At 43.6% G+C, this 17,464-nt stretch overlaps 1 long non-coding RNA gene across 4 annotated transcripts in view; it reads left to right on the top strand.

The window, feature by feature from the left end:
• The window catches only part of LOC147711267 (uncharacterized), a 331,066-nt gene that overhangs the window by 275,588 nt on the left and 38,014 nt on the right, over positions 1–17,464 (top strand). Inside the window, exons 1-3 of one of the 4 annotated variants that reach the window (XR_015295909.1) lie at positions 5,598–5,782; positions 14,648–14,734; positions 16,732–16,981. The exons of 1 other annotated variant lie outside the window; for it this stretch is intronic. This is a non-coding gene — a long non-coding RNA (uncharacterized LOC147711267). Of the gene's footprint in view, positions 1–5,597; positions 5,783–14,647; positions 14,735–16,731; positions 16,982–17,464 lie in introns of those variants that run through there. 2 more of the 4 variants (XR_015295910.1, XR_015295906.1) reach the window with 2 other exon arrangements.

Genomic DNA, 17,464 nt, shown 5'->3' with positions numbered 1-17,464 from the left:
AACCGAAGTGCGGCACATCTATCAGGTCGAACTGTATTCTCTCATAGTGTTCCTTCCTGAACTACATGACTATAGGTCGTGTATGGTATATGATGGGTCCTGATGTGAACGCTGTTCCGTCTTCTGCCTTCACTGCTTCGGGTACCTGTTTCTTTTAAAAAGGCACTCCAAGGTCTTTGGCGTATGTCCTGTCAATGAAGGTACCCGTTGCTCCTAAATCCAACAAAGCTAAGTACTTGTGACAATATTCCATCCCTCAACCATTGAGACATGCACACTTCAGGTGTGGACCCGAATGCTGTATGGTATTCACAATTATGGGAGCAACCTCTTCGTCTTTTCTCCCCGAGCTAGGGGTCTCTTGCTGGCTCGGGTTTGCTATTTTCTGATTCTTCACTCCTGTTCCACTGCCCCTGAACTTTTGTCTCAGTCTTGGACTGTGGTGTTCTTTTCAAAGGCCTAGTTCTGGCCTTGCAGTCTTTGATGAAGGGTCCTCCTTTTTTGCAATAGAGACAGAGTTGTTGCTTACATGTCTCTTCTCTTTCATCGACTGTAAAGGATCTCGTATCCCATTTATTTTCATGGGTTACACTCCTTCTGGGGCTTTATGCCGCTTCTCCAGACCTGGTCGACCTAGAGGAACAAAGTACTTGAAGTCACCTCGATTTATTGTCATTCTTCCTTTCCTGCATCCTATGATCGAGCTGTACTGTGAGTTCAATCAATTCTTCGCATGTATGAGGCAGGTGGATTGCTTCAGCAAGAACATCTTTCACCTCCACACAATGCCCTTGATAAAACAAGGTGGTTCTCTTTTCTTGTGGCCAATCCGATTTGACCAAATGGCGATTGAATCTGGTAATATATGTTAAAAGTTCCTAGAGCCTTCCTTGAGAGTGATTAGTTCTCGATCCAAAGTTAGCAGATGCAATTTCCTATTGAACAGCCTGCGCATCTCTGTGCCGAAGTCGGTAAAGAAATACAAAAAGGGGTTGTCTCTTTCTATCAGGGGTATTGGCCAAACTACCTGTGTTCCTACCCAAGTAGGACATCCTAAAAGCTGTTTTGGACTGGTAATCATGGAATATCATGGGTTTGCACAGAAAATGCAACTGACAGTGACTGAGGAAGATTCCAAAATGTTTTGGATCCCCATAGAATCATTCAAGGGCTGCCAAGAGTATCTGTGAAGGCTGAATGACTTGAATTGCTTCCGGCCTTAATGCCAACTATGGGGAGAGTGAGGGGTGTTAAATTACCCAACTCCAGATGCTCACCCTCCTGTTGATATGGCTGTTGATGGCCTAGAGGTACACCTGTTGCGGGTGTTGTGGGGGTATGTAACATCCACACCCTTTCTAACTAGTCAAGCCACCTCGCTCTGTATAGAACATATTTCATTCCTTAGGTTCAGTTTTTCAGTTCAAAAAGCATTAACCTCCACTTGCATGGCAGACACTCTAAAATGGAGGTGAGGACCGCATTGGTGTCCATCGCCCAGGCTGGGTATGCTACTTGGGCTTGTCAAGCTGTCAGGTAAAGATTAGTTCACAGCACACCAGCCAACTACTCTCAGGAACAAATTCAGCAGGGGCAATGTACAGTTCCCAGTTCCCCCTTGCACTACTCTGCAAGGGGCATATGACACCCTACCCTGCGCAGAAGTAGGTAGGGAAAACTAGAAATGGATAAAACAACAAAATACAATGGTCCAGCACCACAGGGCCTCTTCGGGCCCTTCCTTAAAAGGAGAAATGCTTATTTTTAGAGATACCAGGAAACAATGGTGGCACCCTGTATACGAAGGAAAGCACAACTAATATTACCATTGGATACTCTGCTATACATAACAGTGTGAATGGTAGCTGTGTTAAACCTCCGCTCCCCTAGGCCAACTTACATGCCGTACATAGAGGGAAGAGTTGCATCTCAGATAAATGTCCCCAAACAATAAGGGCCCAATAGGGCTGAATGTATCTGCCGTCATTCCTAAGGGTAGTCTACAAGCAGCTGCGATCCTAAAACATCATCTGATAGTTTAAACAAAGTAGCAAAGATACAACCAATAATAAAAAAGTCAAAATAAATATGATCGCGATCTTCACTCTTGTCCTGAGAGTGTGCGCTGCCCCTCTGGTTAAAGTGACTAGTCTTGTATGAAGAAACAAAATCAAGCACGTGAATCCTCATGTGCTTAGAAAAAAAGAACAGAAAAATATCCAGCGAAGAATAATGATGGCTTTTTGTTCTCTGCGAGGTGCTCCAGCAGCTCAGAGCGAAGGCATGGCTGAGGTAGAAAAAGGGTCTTCCTCTTTAAAACCAGCGTTCGGGGAAGGAAAAGCTCCGAAGCGGAGCTGCTGAAGGATTCCTTCTCTTTTCTGCAGATGAGAGCTCTGACTCTACGGAGCATTTGCAGCTGAGGACACAAGAAAAAGCAGGAAAGGCGCTCTGGGCCAAGGAGGGTTTGACGCTTTCAGAGCACTCAAAGAAAAGCTCTGACGACGTGGAGCTAACGAAGATTGGAACAATTAATCCAAATGGCATCGGGGAAAAACTCGAACAAAGAGCCATGGTCCATCAGCTCTCAAACGATTATCAAGCACCTGCCCTCTCTAGGAGAGGTGCTAAAAGAGGCAGTACCAAACACTGGAGAAGACGTAGTGGCTGCCCTAATGCCTTCTGGATCTGGTGGTTCTACTCCTGCAACATTCAAAATGCATTCTCACAAAGCTATGCTCCTATAGAGACAGCTACGACAACTAAACGCTCGCAACGATAACAATCTTCTCGACTCAAGATCGTCCTTCCAATGGCTGTATTTATAAAGATTTTTGAAGCCTCGCTGATTCGTTGTCCCGTACCTTCTTTTTTTTTTACTGTATTAATTTGTCTGCTCATGTAAAATATGCAATGTTTTCTTAAACAGTTCTGTAAACGCACTCGGTATTTCTCTCGAGAGCAGACTTACATGGCCCAGATTACTTTACGCCTATTAACTTCTAATGTTACCTGTTGTGGATCCCGTAGACACGAGTGCATCAATGTTGACGTTTTACAATTTATGCATAGTTAAAGGGGCCTGTTACTGCAGGTGACCGTGCTTACATTCCTACTATCAGACCTCCTATGGAAGGTCTTGTTTTTTTTTTGTTTTTCCCCTTAAAAAGTGAATTTTTGAATTGGTTCAAAGTTGTATTAGTTCAATTTACTGGTGGCTTCACGGAGCCTATTAAAAATCTGAAACAAAAAAAAACCAAAGCTATGTTTCTCAACTTTCTGGGGTGATGCTGTTTTCTCTCCCGCTACGGAGGATCATGACACTGGGGCAGTGCTAGTGTCATTGTCCACCTCTGCTATCATTATCCGCTTCTTCTCTGACTGCTCATTTCTCCATCACTGCTTGGTACTCCTTTCACTTCCTCTCATATACCTCAATCCTCTCCCTAATCATCTCACTTCAAGGGCCAGACTGGCCTTTTATTCCACCCGGCATGTCCCGGTGGGTTGGAGACAATTGGAGTTCCAGTGCCTCTGCTGGAGCTTCTGTCACTTTCTCCAGCTTCCCTATCGATAGCAGCAGATAAAAAGTCTTCTAGAGAGAGGGAAAGAGGGTCAGAGAGTCCAAGCAATCAGAGACATAGACGAGAGAGAGAAGTGAAGATAAGGAAGGAGAAAGAGAGAGATAAAGGGGTGGAAAGCAAAAGATCAAAGGGGAAGATGGTTTGAGTATTTTTTCCAGGGATGCTTTGGAAATAAAGCCCAGCACTACTCACTTCCCCATCTGTTCCCTCATTGCACTTCTATCCCATGTGTCCAATAACTGACCACCTCCCCCTTTCATTGACCTTGTATCCTTCCATTGTCCACTCTCACCAAAGCTCATTTCTCCTGTCTGCAGTCCCTTCGCTGCAAACTCCTTTCATCACAGCCTGTCAGATGATGCTCCTGAAAGACTGGTAGTGTTAATTGGAATCAGCCTCCTATGTCACTGAATCTTCACCGCAACTGACCACTTTTCAAGGGGAGGTAGTTGTGGAGGAGTATTAATGATTGGTAAGTCTAGCTCAAGCTTTCTTACTTTCAACTTTGATGCATTGAGTATTATTAAACTGGATAACAGTAAGACCATGTATTTACAGCACAGGTACACATTTGCAACTATTATTAAGCACTATTTACAGAAATGTTTTGGCACAGAGAACCCTAAAAGGTCTACACTGGTCTGCTGGGTGGGGCCAAAGACCAACTGAGATTCAAGGGGCATTTCCCCATATCGAAGCATTTGGCTATAATACTGTTCAAGACCTCCTGCCTCGGACTGTAGATGTGGATGGAATTGTGGAGACAGAGGCCTGATTCAAGGTCTTTCTCCTTTGCAGATGCGTGCCACTACTTGGGGAGGGTGTGCCAAATGATGGTAGAGGCCTACTCCAGAGGTTCCCTACCACCGGTGATGGATTTGGTGGTCGGCCCTAGAAACATGGGCTTCCTCTTCCCCCTGATAATGGAGGGGGTGTCTGGTGAATACCAAGGACTTCTCTGGTGATATCTTCCCGCAATGATAAAAGTTAGGTTGGGTGGGTGCCGGTTATAATGAGGACTAAGAGTTGAAAGGTGGATTGTGTTGTGTAAGGACATTAACCATCATTCTTGCTATCCTGTCCATGGACTAGACACATACTGATGATCTCTAATACCAACATGGCCTGGAAGCATGCTCCAAATAGAAGGTGATGTTTTTCAAGCTCTCTTTATTGCCCTGAAGTGTGTCCCATCCTGGATCTTGAGGCTAGCTTCATGTGTAGAGTTGGGGGATGCCATCGCAGAACAGGGTGACTTGGACCAGCTTGGTGAACACAGATGCTTGGGGTGAAGATAGAATGTCTGTCGGTTTAGGATTCACACCCCTTTGGCATAAAGGCTGAGCACAGGGAAGCAGAGGGTTTAGATGTTTCCTCATAGTTTGAGGATCACTACACTGGGAGCCCATTGGGACTAGGAAAACCATAGGGAAAAGTGCACTAAAGTGGAAAAGTACAGCAATCTCAGAGGAGACTACTGTCCGAGCACTCACTGGAAAATATTACCACATAGCTAAGTGGAGAAATAATTTTAATTAAGAGGAAATACCACAGCCAACTGACAGGTGAGAAAGTCATTAACAGTTCTGTTCCCATAACTAAACAATGCATTCCACAGGCTTCCAGGGTTAGTGTGCTAGTTGTGTTGAACTGAAGGAATTTCACACTCAAAGAGGAAGTAAGGAAAGAGTAGTGAAATTAGAGGTCAAATAAGTAACACTCTCCTAGATATGCTTGGTATGAAAATTCTGAATAATCTTCTGCCCAATGGTATGTATACAAATAATTAACATATACTAGTAATGATTGATCAGCAAACATTAAAAGACACACCTCAAAAAATTGGAACAGTGCATCGTAATTGTGAAATATCTTGCGAGACTAGAAAGCCCAACACTCTGCCCTTATGCAGGAGAACAAACCAATTAAACATGATGTTCCTCTGGAGATATGATAAAAATTATGGGTGTGAAAATATGACTGATAATGTTGCTCGACAAGCGGAAGGGGCAGGTTACCAGTGTATATAAGTCATATCTTCAATTAGGCCGGGTACAGATCGAAGGGACTCTTCCAATATTTTCCCCAGTGGCTGAGTCTGACACCAGTGCAAGAGACGACCATGTCTGCCAAGGGAGGATGCAGAGAAACTCAGAAGGCCCAGTGCCAAGATGTTAAAGTCGTGGAGAAATGCCAAGACCGTAAGTAATTAGTTCTTATTTAGAAAAATGATATAAAAGGGCAGATTAAATGGGAGGAAGGTGGGAACATGAAATAGCTACAGGCAAGTATAATCTGGCCAACCTAACTTTCTAATTTTTCAAATTTTGTGATCCTATATGTTCTGCGCTGAAATTAGTTTGCTAATTGCCATCTTATGTGATCCATGAGAGATTGCATAAATATGGTGATTAAATGTGAGATGAAACATAAGATGGGGCATGCTTGTAACATACAATCTCCAAACAAACGACAAGGTTGAAATATGTTCACTGTAACAATTACAAAACCTTAAGTACAATCTGTGCAGACCTTGCAGACTTGTTGTGACTGGTAGTATTTTTTACTGTCATGTTTTTTAAATTTCTGTTTAGTAGCTTTACTAGGATCGTGCTATAATTGTAATATCAATTTATCTGGCCAATCACCACTCTTAAGTGCTTGCAACCCTTTCTTTCAACTCTTCACTCACAATGCTATATATGCACAACAAATGTTTCAAAATCAGAAGATAACATAGTTTTCAAAACGTTACAGGAGATTGATTAAGTATGAGGGCAATATTTTAGGTATTGTAATTAGCTGGGCATGTCTTTCATACTTCGAAAAGTATCCAGTTAAGCTGATGTGGCAAGAGAAATGGACTAAGCACCCAAGCTCAAAAACCAGAACTTCTTTGGCAGACCTAAAAAACAAGGCATATTTATAAGCCCCTTATGCCACCAGAGTGTCACTTTTTCTGACATTCCGGTGACATTGCTTCAAACCCCTTATTTAAAAGGTTCTGTTAAGCTGTCTGCTGCGGCAAAGGGGTGGGCAATGTGTGTTGCAGTGGGAGTTCCACTGCAACACCTGTTGCTGTTTGACGTTGCCCCACATTTACAAGGATGGGGCAGTGCCAAAAGCTAAGGCCAGGTAAAACCTGGTCTTAGGGTGCCGATACCAGGAGAAATTATTAATGTCTCCTAGTACTTTGCTCTTTCCATGTGTGTTGCATAGAAACAGCAAGTTACCTTTAGAGATTGTTTATGTGCATTAAGATGTCCCTTCTTGCACATAAACAATCAGCACTGCAGTAGGCAGATCTAGCAACATGACGCAAGGGTGCGTGCACTTGCACTAAGCAGCTTTTTTATAGCCAGTACTATGGTAAAAACAAGGGTGCGCCATATTGTAGTAAATACAGCAACTCGCTGCATTTTGAAAAAGTCAGAGCGCGGCATTGTCAAATTTGGCATTACACCGCGCTCCGACATTTTGCTGTACATATTCCCAGTTGTCTCTTTCTTCTGGCTACTTATTATCAATGCTTGAAGCAAAGGATGAAGGACCATATGGTATGTCAATTCCAAAGCAACAACATGCATCTTTACAAGGAAATGCTAATATCCTTAATTCACTTTCATCATACAACTTTCTCTTAATTTATGATTACATGGCAATCCCTCTACTTTGGCTTTTTGTTTACATTTTGTGTCAAAGTGTTAGGATTACCAGCTACCCAGTCATCAAGTTGAATTCAATAAAACTCATATACGCTTCCTTCTGTTGTCCTTTTTACAGTGTGTATCATTCTCAATTTGCCTCACCGAAACTACATGTGGCAAAATGTGCAGAAAGCTAGACAAAGTGATTGTACTCTCACATACCAATTGAACCTTTTGATGTTATACGATACTTAAATGTCATTATGAGACCCATGATCTGTAGACAGCATGCTTATTTCATTACAATAAACAGAAGATTAATCTACAGAGATCACAACTAGCACCAAGAAGCTTGTCAGTAAAAATAGAGGAGACTAGTGAAGTCTGTGTTTGATATTTTTTAAACTGTGTCAGAATCAACAACGAGGTTACCAAATGGTCTAATAGGCAGCATTTGGAGAACAAGTTGTAATCAAGGCAAAGCCAAAGGTTTGTGATCAAAGCCATGGTCACCTGGATACTAAGGGGCATGCCTTTCTGTGTCAATGTAACACTTTATGGTTGTAGGCTTACTTCACCTGCCAAAGCGGATGGAGCAATAGGGAAATTAGGAGAATTTCTGAAACCTGAACAGGAGACTTTAACTACCACAGGGACCAACAACCCCGAGGGGCAAAGGCCTGACAGCTAGATGATACGCTTACCACTCTTGGGAAGAAACAGCTAGTATCGACCACTACCCACGAGAAGGGACACACCCTAAACCTGGCTTTGGCAACTCTCCCATTAGTGAACCTAGTAGATACTATTCTCTGAGTGGTCAGACCATCATTTTATTAATCTTCTACACCCCCTAGCTAAGCACAATTTACGCCCGCCACCCAACTGGAAACTAGTACGAAGGTGGAATAAAATCAAGGGTCCCAGCTTAGAGAGCACACTTCGAGAAAACCCCGTCAGGAGGCCAGAGACAGCTGATATTGAAGAGAGGACTGAATCCATCTCCAGTCAACTATTATCTGCCATTAATGAATTAGCCCCAGTCAAGAAAATAAAAACTGGAAACAAGGGCAAGGGCGCACCTTGGTTCATGGAAGAGCTTAGGGCTCTGAAGCACACACTTTGCCACCACGAAAGACTGTGGCGCAAAGCTTATGAGCCACAGGCTCTCGTAGAATACAGGGCAAAAGTCCCCACGTATAAAAAAGCGCCTCTTAGCAGGAAAGCCGAATACTATGAAAATAGGATCTTGGTGGCAACGAACAAACAAAAGGAAACATTTAAAATCCTAAAAGAACTGAGTCAAAAACAGTTTCTGGTTGTACCGTCCAGCCAGGAACAATGTAATAAATTATTTTCCTACTTCTTCGATAAAGTACAAGATATCCTGGCTGACATCGACAAATCCCCCTTTAAGCAACTCCTCAATGTAGAGGCGGAGACACGGGGAAATAGGGTAGAGCTGATATATTCCTTTCAAACTCTCGACCGAGAGACCCTGAGACGCATTGCAACCAAAATCAAATCTGGCTCACCCGCAGATCCCTGCCCACCTAGGATCTTTAAACTTGTGCTTCCAGCAATGGAGGGAGCAATACTCGCCATGTTGAATCTCTCGCTGGAAACAGGAAAGGTCCCCAGGAATTTTAAAGAAGCAAGAGTAATCCCCCTGCTCAAGAAAACAGGAGCTGACACTTTCAATATGAAAAATTACAGACCCATATCCCAACTCACTTTCCCCGACAAAATCATGGAACAACATGTCCTGCAAACTCTATCCAGGTTTATGCAGGTCCACCATCTCCTTGGAGACAGGCAGGCTGGCTTCAGAGCTCACCATAGTACCGAGTTAGTGATGTTGTCACTACTTGATGAAATCAGGATCACAGCAGACCACAAGAAACCATGTGTCCTAGTCCTCCTAGATCTGTCTGCAGCATTCGACACGGTTATCCATTCCCAACTCCTGGAAAGAATACTGGACATTGGTATTGGGGGGCCAATCCTCCAATCGATTACTTAATTCCTGACAGACCACAGCCAAAAAATCTAGATGGGCGACTGGGGGTCAGAGAGGGGGTCCATTCTCTGTGGAGTCCCACAAGGGTCAGCACTGTCCCCTCTCCTGTTCAACATATACCTCAGACCTTTAATGAAGGACCTAGCCTTGATGGAAGGCCAGGTATTTAACTATGCGGATGACACGCGGATTATTCTACAAATAGAAAATACCCCAAAGGCCCACACACGGGTGAAAGATGTACTGCGATTTGTGGTAAACTGGATGACGGGCAATTCACTCAAGATCAATCTGGATAAAACTGAGGTTCTGGCCGTTACCAATGATAGCAACCCTTGGAATTCTACTGGCCGCACGAGCTGGGTGATACTCCATCACCAGTTCCGGTGGTAAAAAGTTTGGGAATCAAAATAGATCCAAAACAATAGGGGAAGTGCAGAGGTATTGATGGAATCACCCTCCAAACTGATATACATAAACAAAAAGATTCTATCAATGTGTGGACATATATTTTATTTGTTGGTTTTACAGTGATGAAAATATAGTGGAAATACTCTCTCTTAGGGTGGTAAAGATGAGAGCGCTATGTGCTTTTTAAAATACCCCTCACACACTAAAAAAATCCAGTAGTGTCATGCTTCATCATTGGGGTCTTCCCGTCCCTCTACGGGGCGGGGCGTGCTACGACCTGACCGACTACGCGGGAGCACTGAAGTGGTGACAGGACTATGTGATGGTGCAAGGTGGGTGGTGTCAGTGAACGTGTAGGGACCTAACAATGTGTGTGAGTACAAAAATTAAAAATCCTCTGGCTAGTAGAAAAAAACAATTTATTCACTTCTCTAGCTGGGGACGTTAAGAAGGGGGTTTTGGGGTTGGGCCGATCGCTACAACCTGGTCTACATGTTTCGTAGGCAGTCCCCTACTGCCTACTCATCAGGACCTTCTACTGGTCCCTACTGAAATAAGCTCAGTTGCTAAGTGTTGTCAGCCTGTCTTCCTAAAAACTAACAGTAAAAATCCACTGTTAGTTTATGCTTCAGGGCATGAGCTGGCCCAAGGGAAGCAAAAATTAACAAAAATAGTGACCTAAATGTGGTCTTGTTGTGGCAAGCGCGTGGTGCCCCATGAGCTGACAATCGGTAGGAATTCCCGCGGCGCTATTGTCCGCATAGTCCCTAAATCTTACTTCTACCAGTGTTGCCGCTCTGCTGAATGCTCGCGTGTGGGGAGCGGTAAATCATTTACCGCTCCCCACACGCGAGCATTCAGCAGAGCGGCAACACTGGTAGAAGTAAGATTTAGGGACTATGCGGACAATAGCGCCGCGGGAATTCCTACCGATTGTCAGCTCATGGGGCACCACGCGCTTGCCACAACAAGACCACATTTAGGTCACTATTTTTGTTAATTTTTGCTTCCCTGGGGCCAGCTCATGCCCTGAAGCATAAACTAACAGTGGATTTTTACTGTTAGTTTTTAGGAAGACAGGCTGACAACACTTAGCAACTGAGCTTATTTCAGTAGGGACCAGTAGAAGGTCCTGATGAGTAGGCAGTAGGGGACTGCCTACGAAACATGTAGACCAGGTTGTAGCGATCGGCCCAACCCCAAAACCCCCTTCTTAACGTCCCCAGCTAGAGAAGTGAATAAATTGTTTTTTCTACTAGCCAGAGGATTTTTAATTTTTGTACTCACACACATTGTTAGGTCCCTACACGTTCACTGACACCACCCACCTTGCACCATCACATAGTCCTGTCACCACTTCAGTGCTCCCGCGTAGTCGGTCAGGTCGTAGCACGCCCCGCCCCGTAGAGGGACGGGAAGACCCCAATGATGAAGCATGACACTACTGGATTTTTTTAGTGTGTGAGGGGTATTTTAAAAAGCACATAGCGCTCTCATCTTTACCACCCTAAGAGAGAGTATTTCCACTATATTTTCATCACTGTAAAACCAACAAATAAAATATATGTCCACACATTGATAGAATCAAAATAGATGCCAATCAAGTCTCCACCATGTTCGGAACTTGTGTGGGCCTACTCAGGCAGTTTAGGAAACTCTCCCCCATCCTCTCCTTCTCAACCATGAGGACAGTGGTGCCGCCCTGATCTTGGCCCATCTTGACTATGGGAACTCGCTTTACATTGTACAACCGAACTCATTGCTGGGCAAACTCCAGGTGCTGATGAATGATGCCGCCAGGCTAATCTTCAAGCTACCTAGGCACACTCAGGCATCACCCCTACTGCAACAACTAGACTGGCTGCCCATCAAGCAGAGGGCTAAATGCGAAGTCTTCTGCATTACACACAAGGTACTATTTGGACAGGCACCCAGTTACATCAAGGATGGCCTGGAGAAATACGCCTGTGCTACTCACTAAGTTCCTCCATGGAGGGCCTTCTAAAATGCCCACAATTCAACTACACAACTAAAGGCGGCCGTGCCTTCTCGGTCCCTATGCCGCAACTTTGGAACAGCAAAAGGCACAGGGTCAAGACTGATTTGCATATGGCCATGTCTGAACTGGGGTGGCGTGGTGAGCAAAATAACAATGGATTAAACCCAGATCTGTGGCTGGGGGTGAATGTTTTGCCAATGTGCAACATTCCGTCCATTACCTTGTGTGTTTTGCTGTTCGCTCTATGTGGGAAGGGTATGCCCAGTCGTGGGTCACGTGCTCACTACGCCACTGGAGTCAGGCTATCCTTGCTGATGACGGCTGATAGCCAGAAACCGGTCCTAGGATGCTTGATTCCAGTCCAGGGAAGACATGGCTTGACAGTTCGGGCTGGACTGTTCACATGAGGCACAGCGTCAACACTGATTTGCATATGGCCATGTCTGAATTGGGGTGGCGTGGTGAGCAAAATAACGATGGATTAAACCCAGATGTATGACTGGGGGTGAATTTTTTGCCAATGTGCAACATTCCGTCCATCACCTTGTGTGTTTTGCTTTTCTTCGCCCTATGTGGGAAGGGTATGCCCAGACGGTGGTTTCGTGCTCACTACGCCACTGGAGTCAAGCTATCCTGGCTGACTATTGGCTGATAGCCAGAAACCGGTCCTAGGATGCTTGATTCCGGTCCAGGGAAGACATGGCTTGGCAGTTCGGGCTGGACTGTTCCCATGAGGCACAGGGGCAAGACTGATTTGCATATGGCCATGTCTGAATTGGGGTGGTGTGGTGAGCAAAATAAGGATGGATTAAACCCAGATGTATGACTCGGGGTGAATTTTTTGCCAATGTGCAACATTCCGTCCATCACCTTGTGTGTTTTGCTTTTCTTCGCCCTATGTGGGAAGGGTATGCCCAGACGGTGGTTTCGTGCTCACTACGCCACTGGAGTCAAGCTATCCTGGCTGATGATGGCTGATAGCCAGATAACTGGTCCTAGAATGCTTGATTCCGGTCCAGGGAAGACATGGCTTGGCAGCTCGGGCTGGACTGTTCCCATGAGGCACTGGGTCAAGACTGATTTGCATATAGCCATGTCTGAACTGGGGTGGCATGGTGAACAAAATTATGATGAATGAAACCCAGATCTGTGACTGGGGTGAATGTTTTGCCAATGTGCAACATTCCGTCCATCACCTTGTGTGTTTTGCAACTTTGAACAGGCTGCTTGGTCAGCTCTTCTCCGAAAGCTGCCTCCTTCCATTCAGGAAGAAACTTAAGACTCTCTCTACTATTTATAGAAACCTGGGCATAACACTCTCCTCTGGGATACAACTCCCCCTTGGAACTTCCGCTGATCTTCTTGCAGCGCTTAGAGACCTGCAGGTATTAAGCGCTCCGCAAGTCAAAATTAACAATAACAATACCAATAACTGCCTCTTTAAGTCGTTTAAGACTGGAATAGAGTCCATAGTATGGCAGGTTCACCTAACAAGTGATTTACTTATTTCCAAATGTTCATGCTTTTCAGCCACACTAGTCTTTTCGAGTCTCACAGATTTCCCAGTTTGGTACCATTACTAGCCTTTAAGCTCACAACCTATAGACCAAAATCATTTTGACAATTTTGATTTCTGAAATATCTGCATACAACATGAGTGAAAGATAACTGGAATTAGGATCTGGACCCAGAAATAAAGGGGCCACCAACTGCTTCACAATGAAGCTTTATTTTCAGTAAAAATGTTCTATATTGTTCTATTTAGTGTGGCCAGCCACCATCTGCCCTCAAATCCAGCAACAACAGCAATAACTTGATTACATGTTTTGCTAAAGTGAAATGTGGGGAAAGTTATCTATCCGATTTATATTTTTTCATTCAAATGTTGCCATCCCTTACAAGGAGGTCATGATGCTTCCTCCTACAAGAGCAATGAGAGCAAAATGATAGGGAGACCTTCTGGGTAATCTAAAATATTGACTCCTTCAGCAGTAGCCCTTCCGGTTGGAACCTGTTCCACAGCCAAGCTGATGACAACAGAAACTCTGTTCATACTGGTTCTGTGAATGAACATGTCCCAGTCACATCCCGACAAAGGATATGTAAATACTAATGTTGCAGGGATGAAAAAGAATTATATGAATTCCACATACAGTGCGATGGCATTTGATGGATTCTTATACAGTTAATGCCTGCGCAGGTGTAAACTGTGCATGTATGTGCGTAAGTACATGACTCTGACAGTCATAGCTGAAATACGGTTGTTTTCATCAATAATTGTGTGTTCATGCGTTTGTTGGACCATTTCAGGACGGGCATTTGCGTTCATTTAAGAACTTTTTGTTTTAAATTTTTATTTAAGAAACTCCTGCTTTCAAAATGTCGATATTTTCTTCACCTCTTTTTCTTTTCAGGCACGAGTCAGACATTATACTAGTGGGCCAAACGTATGCCTGAAAAAAACTATGTAAATCAATCTGCAGATTGTGGTCGAACTCCTCTTCGATGTATCATTACTTTGAAAAATGACCCCTTTCATTAGCTCCTTATATTGAACAAAATGACGTCTGTTTACTTGGCAATCTTTATTCAACTGTTTACCAAACCACTAATAGTCTTTATTCAGTGTGTGCCGTAGAGGGTATATTATCTCTATGTCACATGCGTTATATCACATGACAACAATATCACATCCACTACATTGAACTAACCATCAAATCACAAAGTAAGTTAGCTAAAAAGTTCAAAATAGTAACTATATACTTTGTGATATAGCAGATGCAATATTATTGTAGGTCGATATTATGGACATATATCTTGATGTAGACAGCCCAGCAGGGCTGTGACTGGGCTTGTAAAGCAGGCCCGTGTGTGACTCAGTACCCTTGGTCTGATGTGAGAGGGTTAGGTTTGTCAATGTAGATCAGATGTGCACTCCACGGTATGTTATGTATAAGTTTGTAATGTGCACCCTTGTCTTCCTTTTCAGCATGTGCCCCAGTGGTGATGTGCCAGGATCCAGTCCCTCAATGTGAGCCCCAGTGTGAGCCCCGGTGTGAGCCCCAGTGTGAGCCAGGTAAGTTTCATTTCATGAAGATGACCACAGCGCTGACCATTCCCAATGAAGAGACGTCACTCCTGTATTGAATTCAAAACATTGTTATTTAGCAATACGTATCTTACATAAATCTAGTTTTTTTTTAGGATGAGTCTATTATTTATAAACATCTCTTTTCAGTTTTCAAAAGCATAATATGACGGTAAGACCAATTCCAAAGCCATGCTATACATTAAGGCCGTAATTCTTTTAAGGTGTTGCATCGATGCGATAAAACAGTGACACTTTTCTCTGCGCCCTCCTTACGCCACCATAGATGCGCCGTATTTACTGTATGGCACTCCATGTCGCAAGGATTGACAGATGCTTCAGAAATCCTGACGTATCTTGATGTAAAAATCCAATTCCAAGGAATTCCAATTGAAGCTCAAGTTAGATGTCCTTCACATATAACCTGAGCTTGAATTGGAATTCCATAGAGCATATTATCAAGCCGATTATCGGCACTTTAGCAGCAGTTTTCTGCTGCTAAAGTGGCGATATTAATATTGCCTGTGTTGATAACATGCCCCCTGGTTCTTCACTGCTCTGACATCAGAGCAACAGGATATTGGGCCCCATAACTAGGACTCTGGTGGGCGTTAGTCTACTGTCGTCCCTGGATCTATGAATAACCTATGGTAGGTGGGCAATCAAGGTAGAATCCCATACATTAACAGCTGTGATCTCCCCTGCCAACCACTGGTCAGTGCTGACCAATGCAGACATGGTAAGCAGTCCAAACTAAGCTGACCTGTGAGTACACGTTGTCAGCCTGGATGGATGCGTACAATTGTTCGAACCAAGAGACTGCATACATTAAAACAGATTCAAAGTTCAATACATATGAGCCACAGAGGGTAAGCAGACACCATCAGGATAAAAAGCTCCAGGAGGGAGAAGGAGTTTTTGGTTGGCAGAAAATGATAGAATGTTTTCTAATGACATTGAAACCTTTCGGCAGGCTCACTTTTTGCAGGTTTCTGGTGCTTTTGAGACTTCACCAGATGCTGCTGTTGAGATTTGCTACTCAAGGTTGGTCTGCGAGTTGGGTTGGTTTTGTAAAGATAAGTGACATGGCAGATTTTAGAGTTTTGACCCTAAATGAACACACCTCTAAAATATCATGTTTGTGTTCACCACCTTCTAATAGAACAATGTAACGTAGAAGAGAACCAGCTGTAGGTAATATATTCAGTACTGCTTCAATGATACACAAAGCCACATGAAAAAGGCAGAGGGAACTAACTAATATTCAATATCCACAAAAGTACATTACATGGGGACGGATGTATGACGTTACCACGCATACCATTACAACGCGGTATTTACAACGCATACCGTTACAATGCATAGCGCTTTGAGGTGCTGGATAGTGGTAAGTATAATTTTATATTCCAACTCCAGTCCCCGTGGATACTAGGGAAGGTGTTGGATATAAAATTAAACTTATTCCCTATCCTAGAGCGCCCCCCAGCGCAATGCATTGTAATGGTATGCGTGGTAATGCCTGCGTTGTAAGTGTAGTGCGTGGTAAAAAATGCGTGGTAACAGTTGTATACCCATGGGGACACCATGTTTGACTTATTTGACTATGGTAACCCTATAGCACACTACAAATTTAAATCTGGCAGCTCAAGGTGTCAGCTTAGTGGCCCGGCAATCCATGTTGAAAGATGATACACAAGATGTGAGGGGAATACCATTTTTGCACAGCATTTTGTGGGTGAAGCTGGGGTTAGCAGCATCTATAGCAACACAGGTCCATGATCCTAAGTGTTCAAATTATAATGTTCAGTGAAACACCTTAGTAAGATATTGCCCATTTATCTTCTTCTTTTGAAGAAATAAATACCCTCTCCCCACTCAAATAATTGTCAGAGAATCCTTGTCTTCTATTTTCGCTCTTAAACCACATTTCTGCACATGACATGTCATATAAATCACTCATTAATGTCCACTTTCTTCTTCAACAGCCCCATGTGCTCCAGTTTGCCAGGACCAGAAGTCAGTAAAAGGTGGCAGGAAGTGCTGACCTGAGAATACAAACACCAGCTCCCATGTTATGTGTCTACCTTCCACTCCTAATGATTAAGAAGTAAAACCGGAAATGAAAATTTATTCTGATTGCGCTGCAAGCCTTCTCATGCCATTATGTACTATGATCTATACAGAATAATGCCACTTGAATGAGACTGCAGTAAAATGTTAAATTGTGAAAAGTTATTTTGTCTGTCATTGTCTCTTATAAATATTCTGATCATCCTTGAGTATTATGTGAAACTCTGATGCTAAAGGCAATAAAAAGGGATTTCTCAGGATCATGTGCAAGTTGAGCCACTGACCTTTGCATGGATGGCAGAAATCTCTGGTTCCACCAAGGACACAGTAGTCCCAAAGAAGATACCTGGGCCAGAGGAACAATAACACTTTGAGGCATATAATTTAGTGCCACCCCCAGAGAAGTCTGTGTGCCTTATTGGGAGTTTGGTAATACTGTAATGCATTATCTTCTGAGAAATACCATCACCCTATCACCCCCTTATTCTATCATTAAATACCTGTAGGAACTGAGAATGGGGAAAGTATGGAAACATATTAGTTAACCATTCTAAGGACAATGCTTTTGAATCATGGCAGATGTGGTGAAAATTTGATCTACACTGGGTAGCTGGCCCAACACATGACGAGGACTTTAGATTCTGACAT

Source organism: Lissotriton vulgaris, chromosome 5 (assembly GCF_964263255.1).
Source record: "Lissotriton vulgaris chromosome 5, aLisVul1.2, whole genome shotgun sequence".
Taxonomy (NCBI): Eukaryota; Metazoa; Chordata; class Amphibia; order Caudata; family Salamandridae; genus Lissotriton; species Lissotriton vulgaris.
The sequence above is the reverse complement of the archived record's forward strand: the minus strand, read 5'-3'. Positions and strand labels throughout refer to the sequence as shown.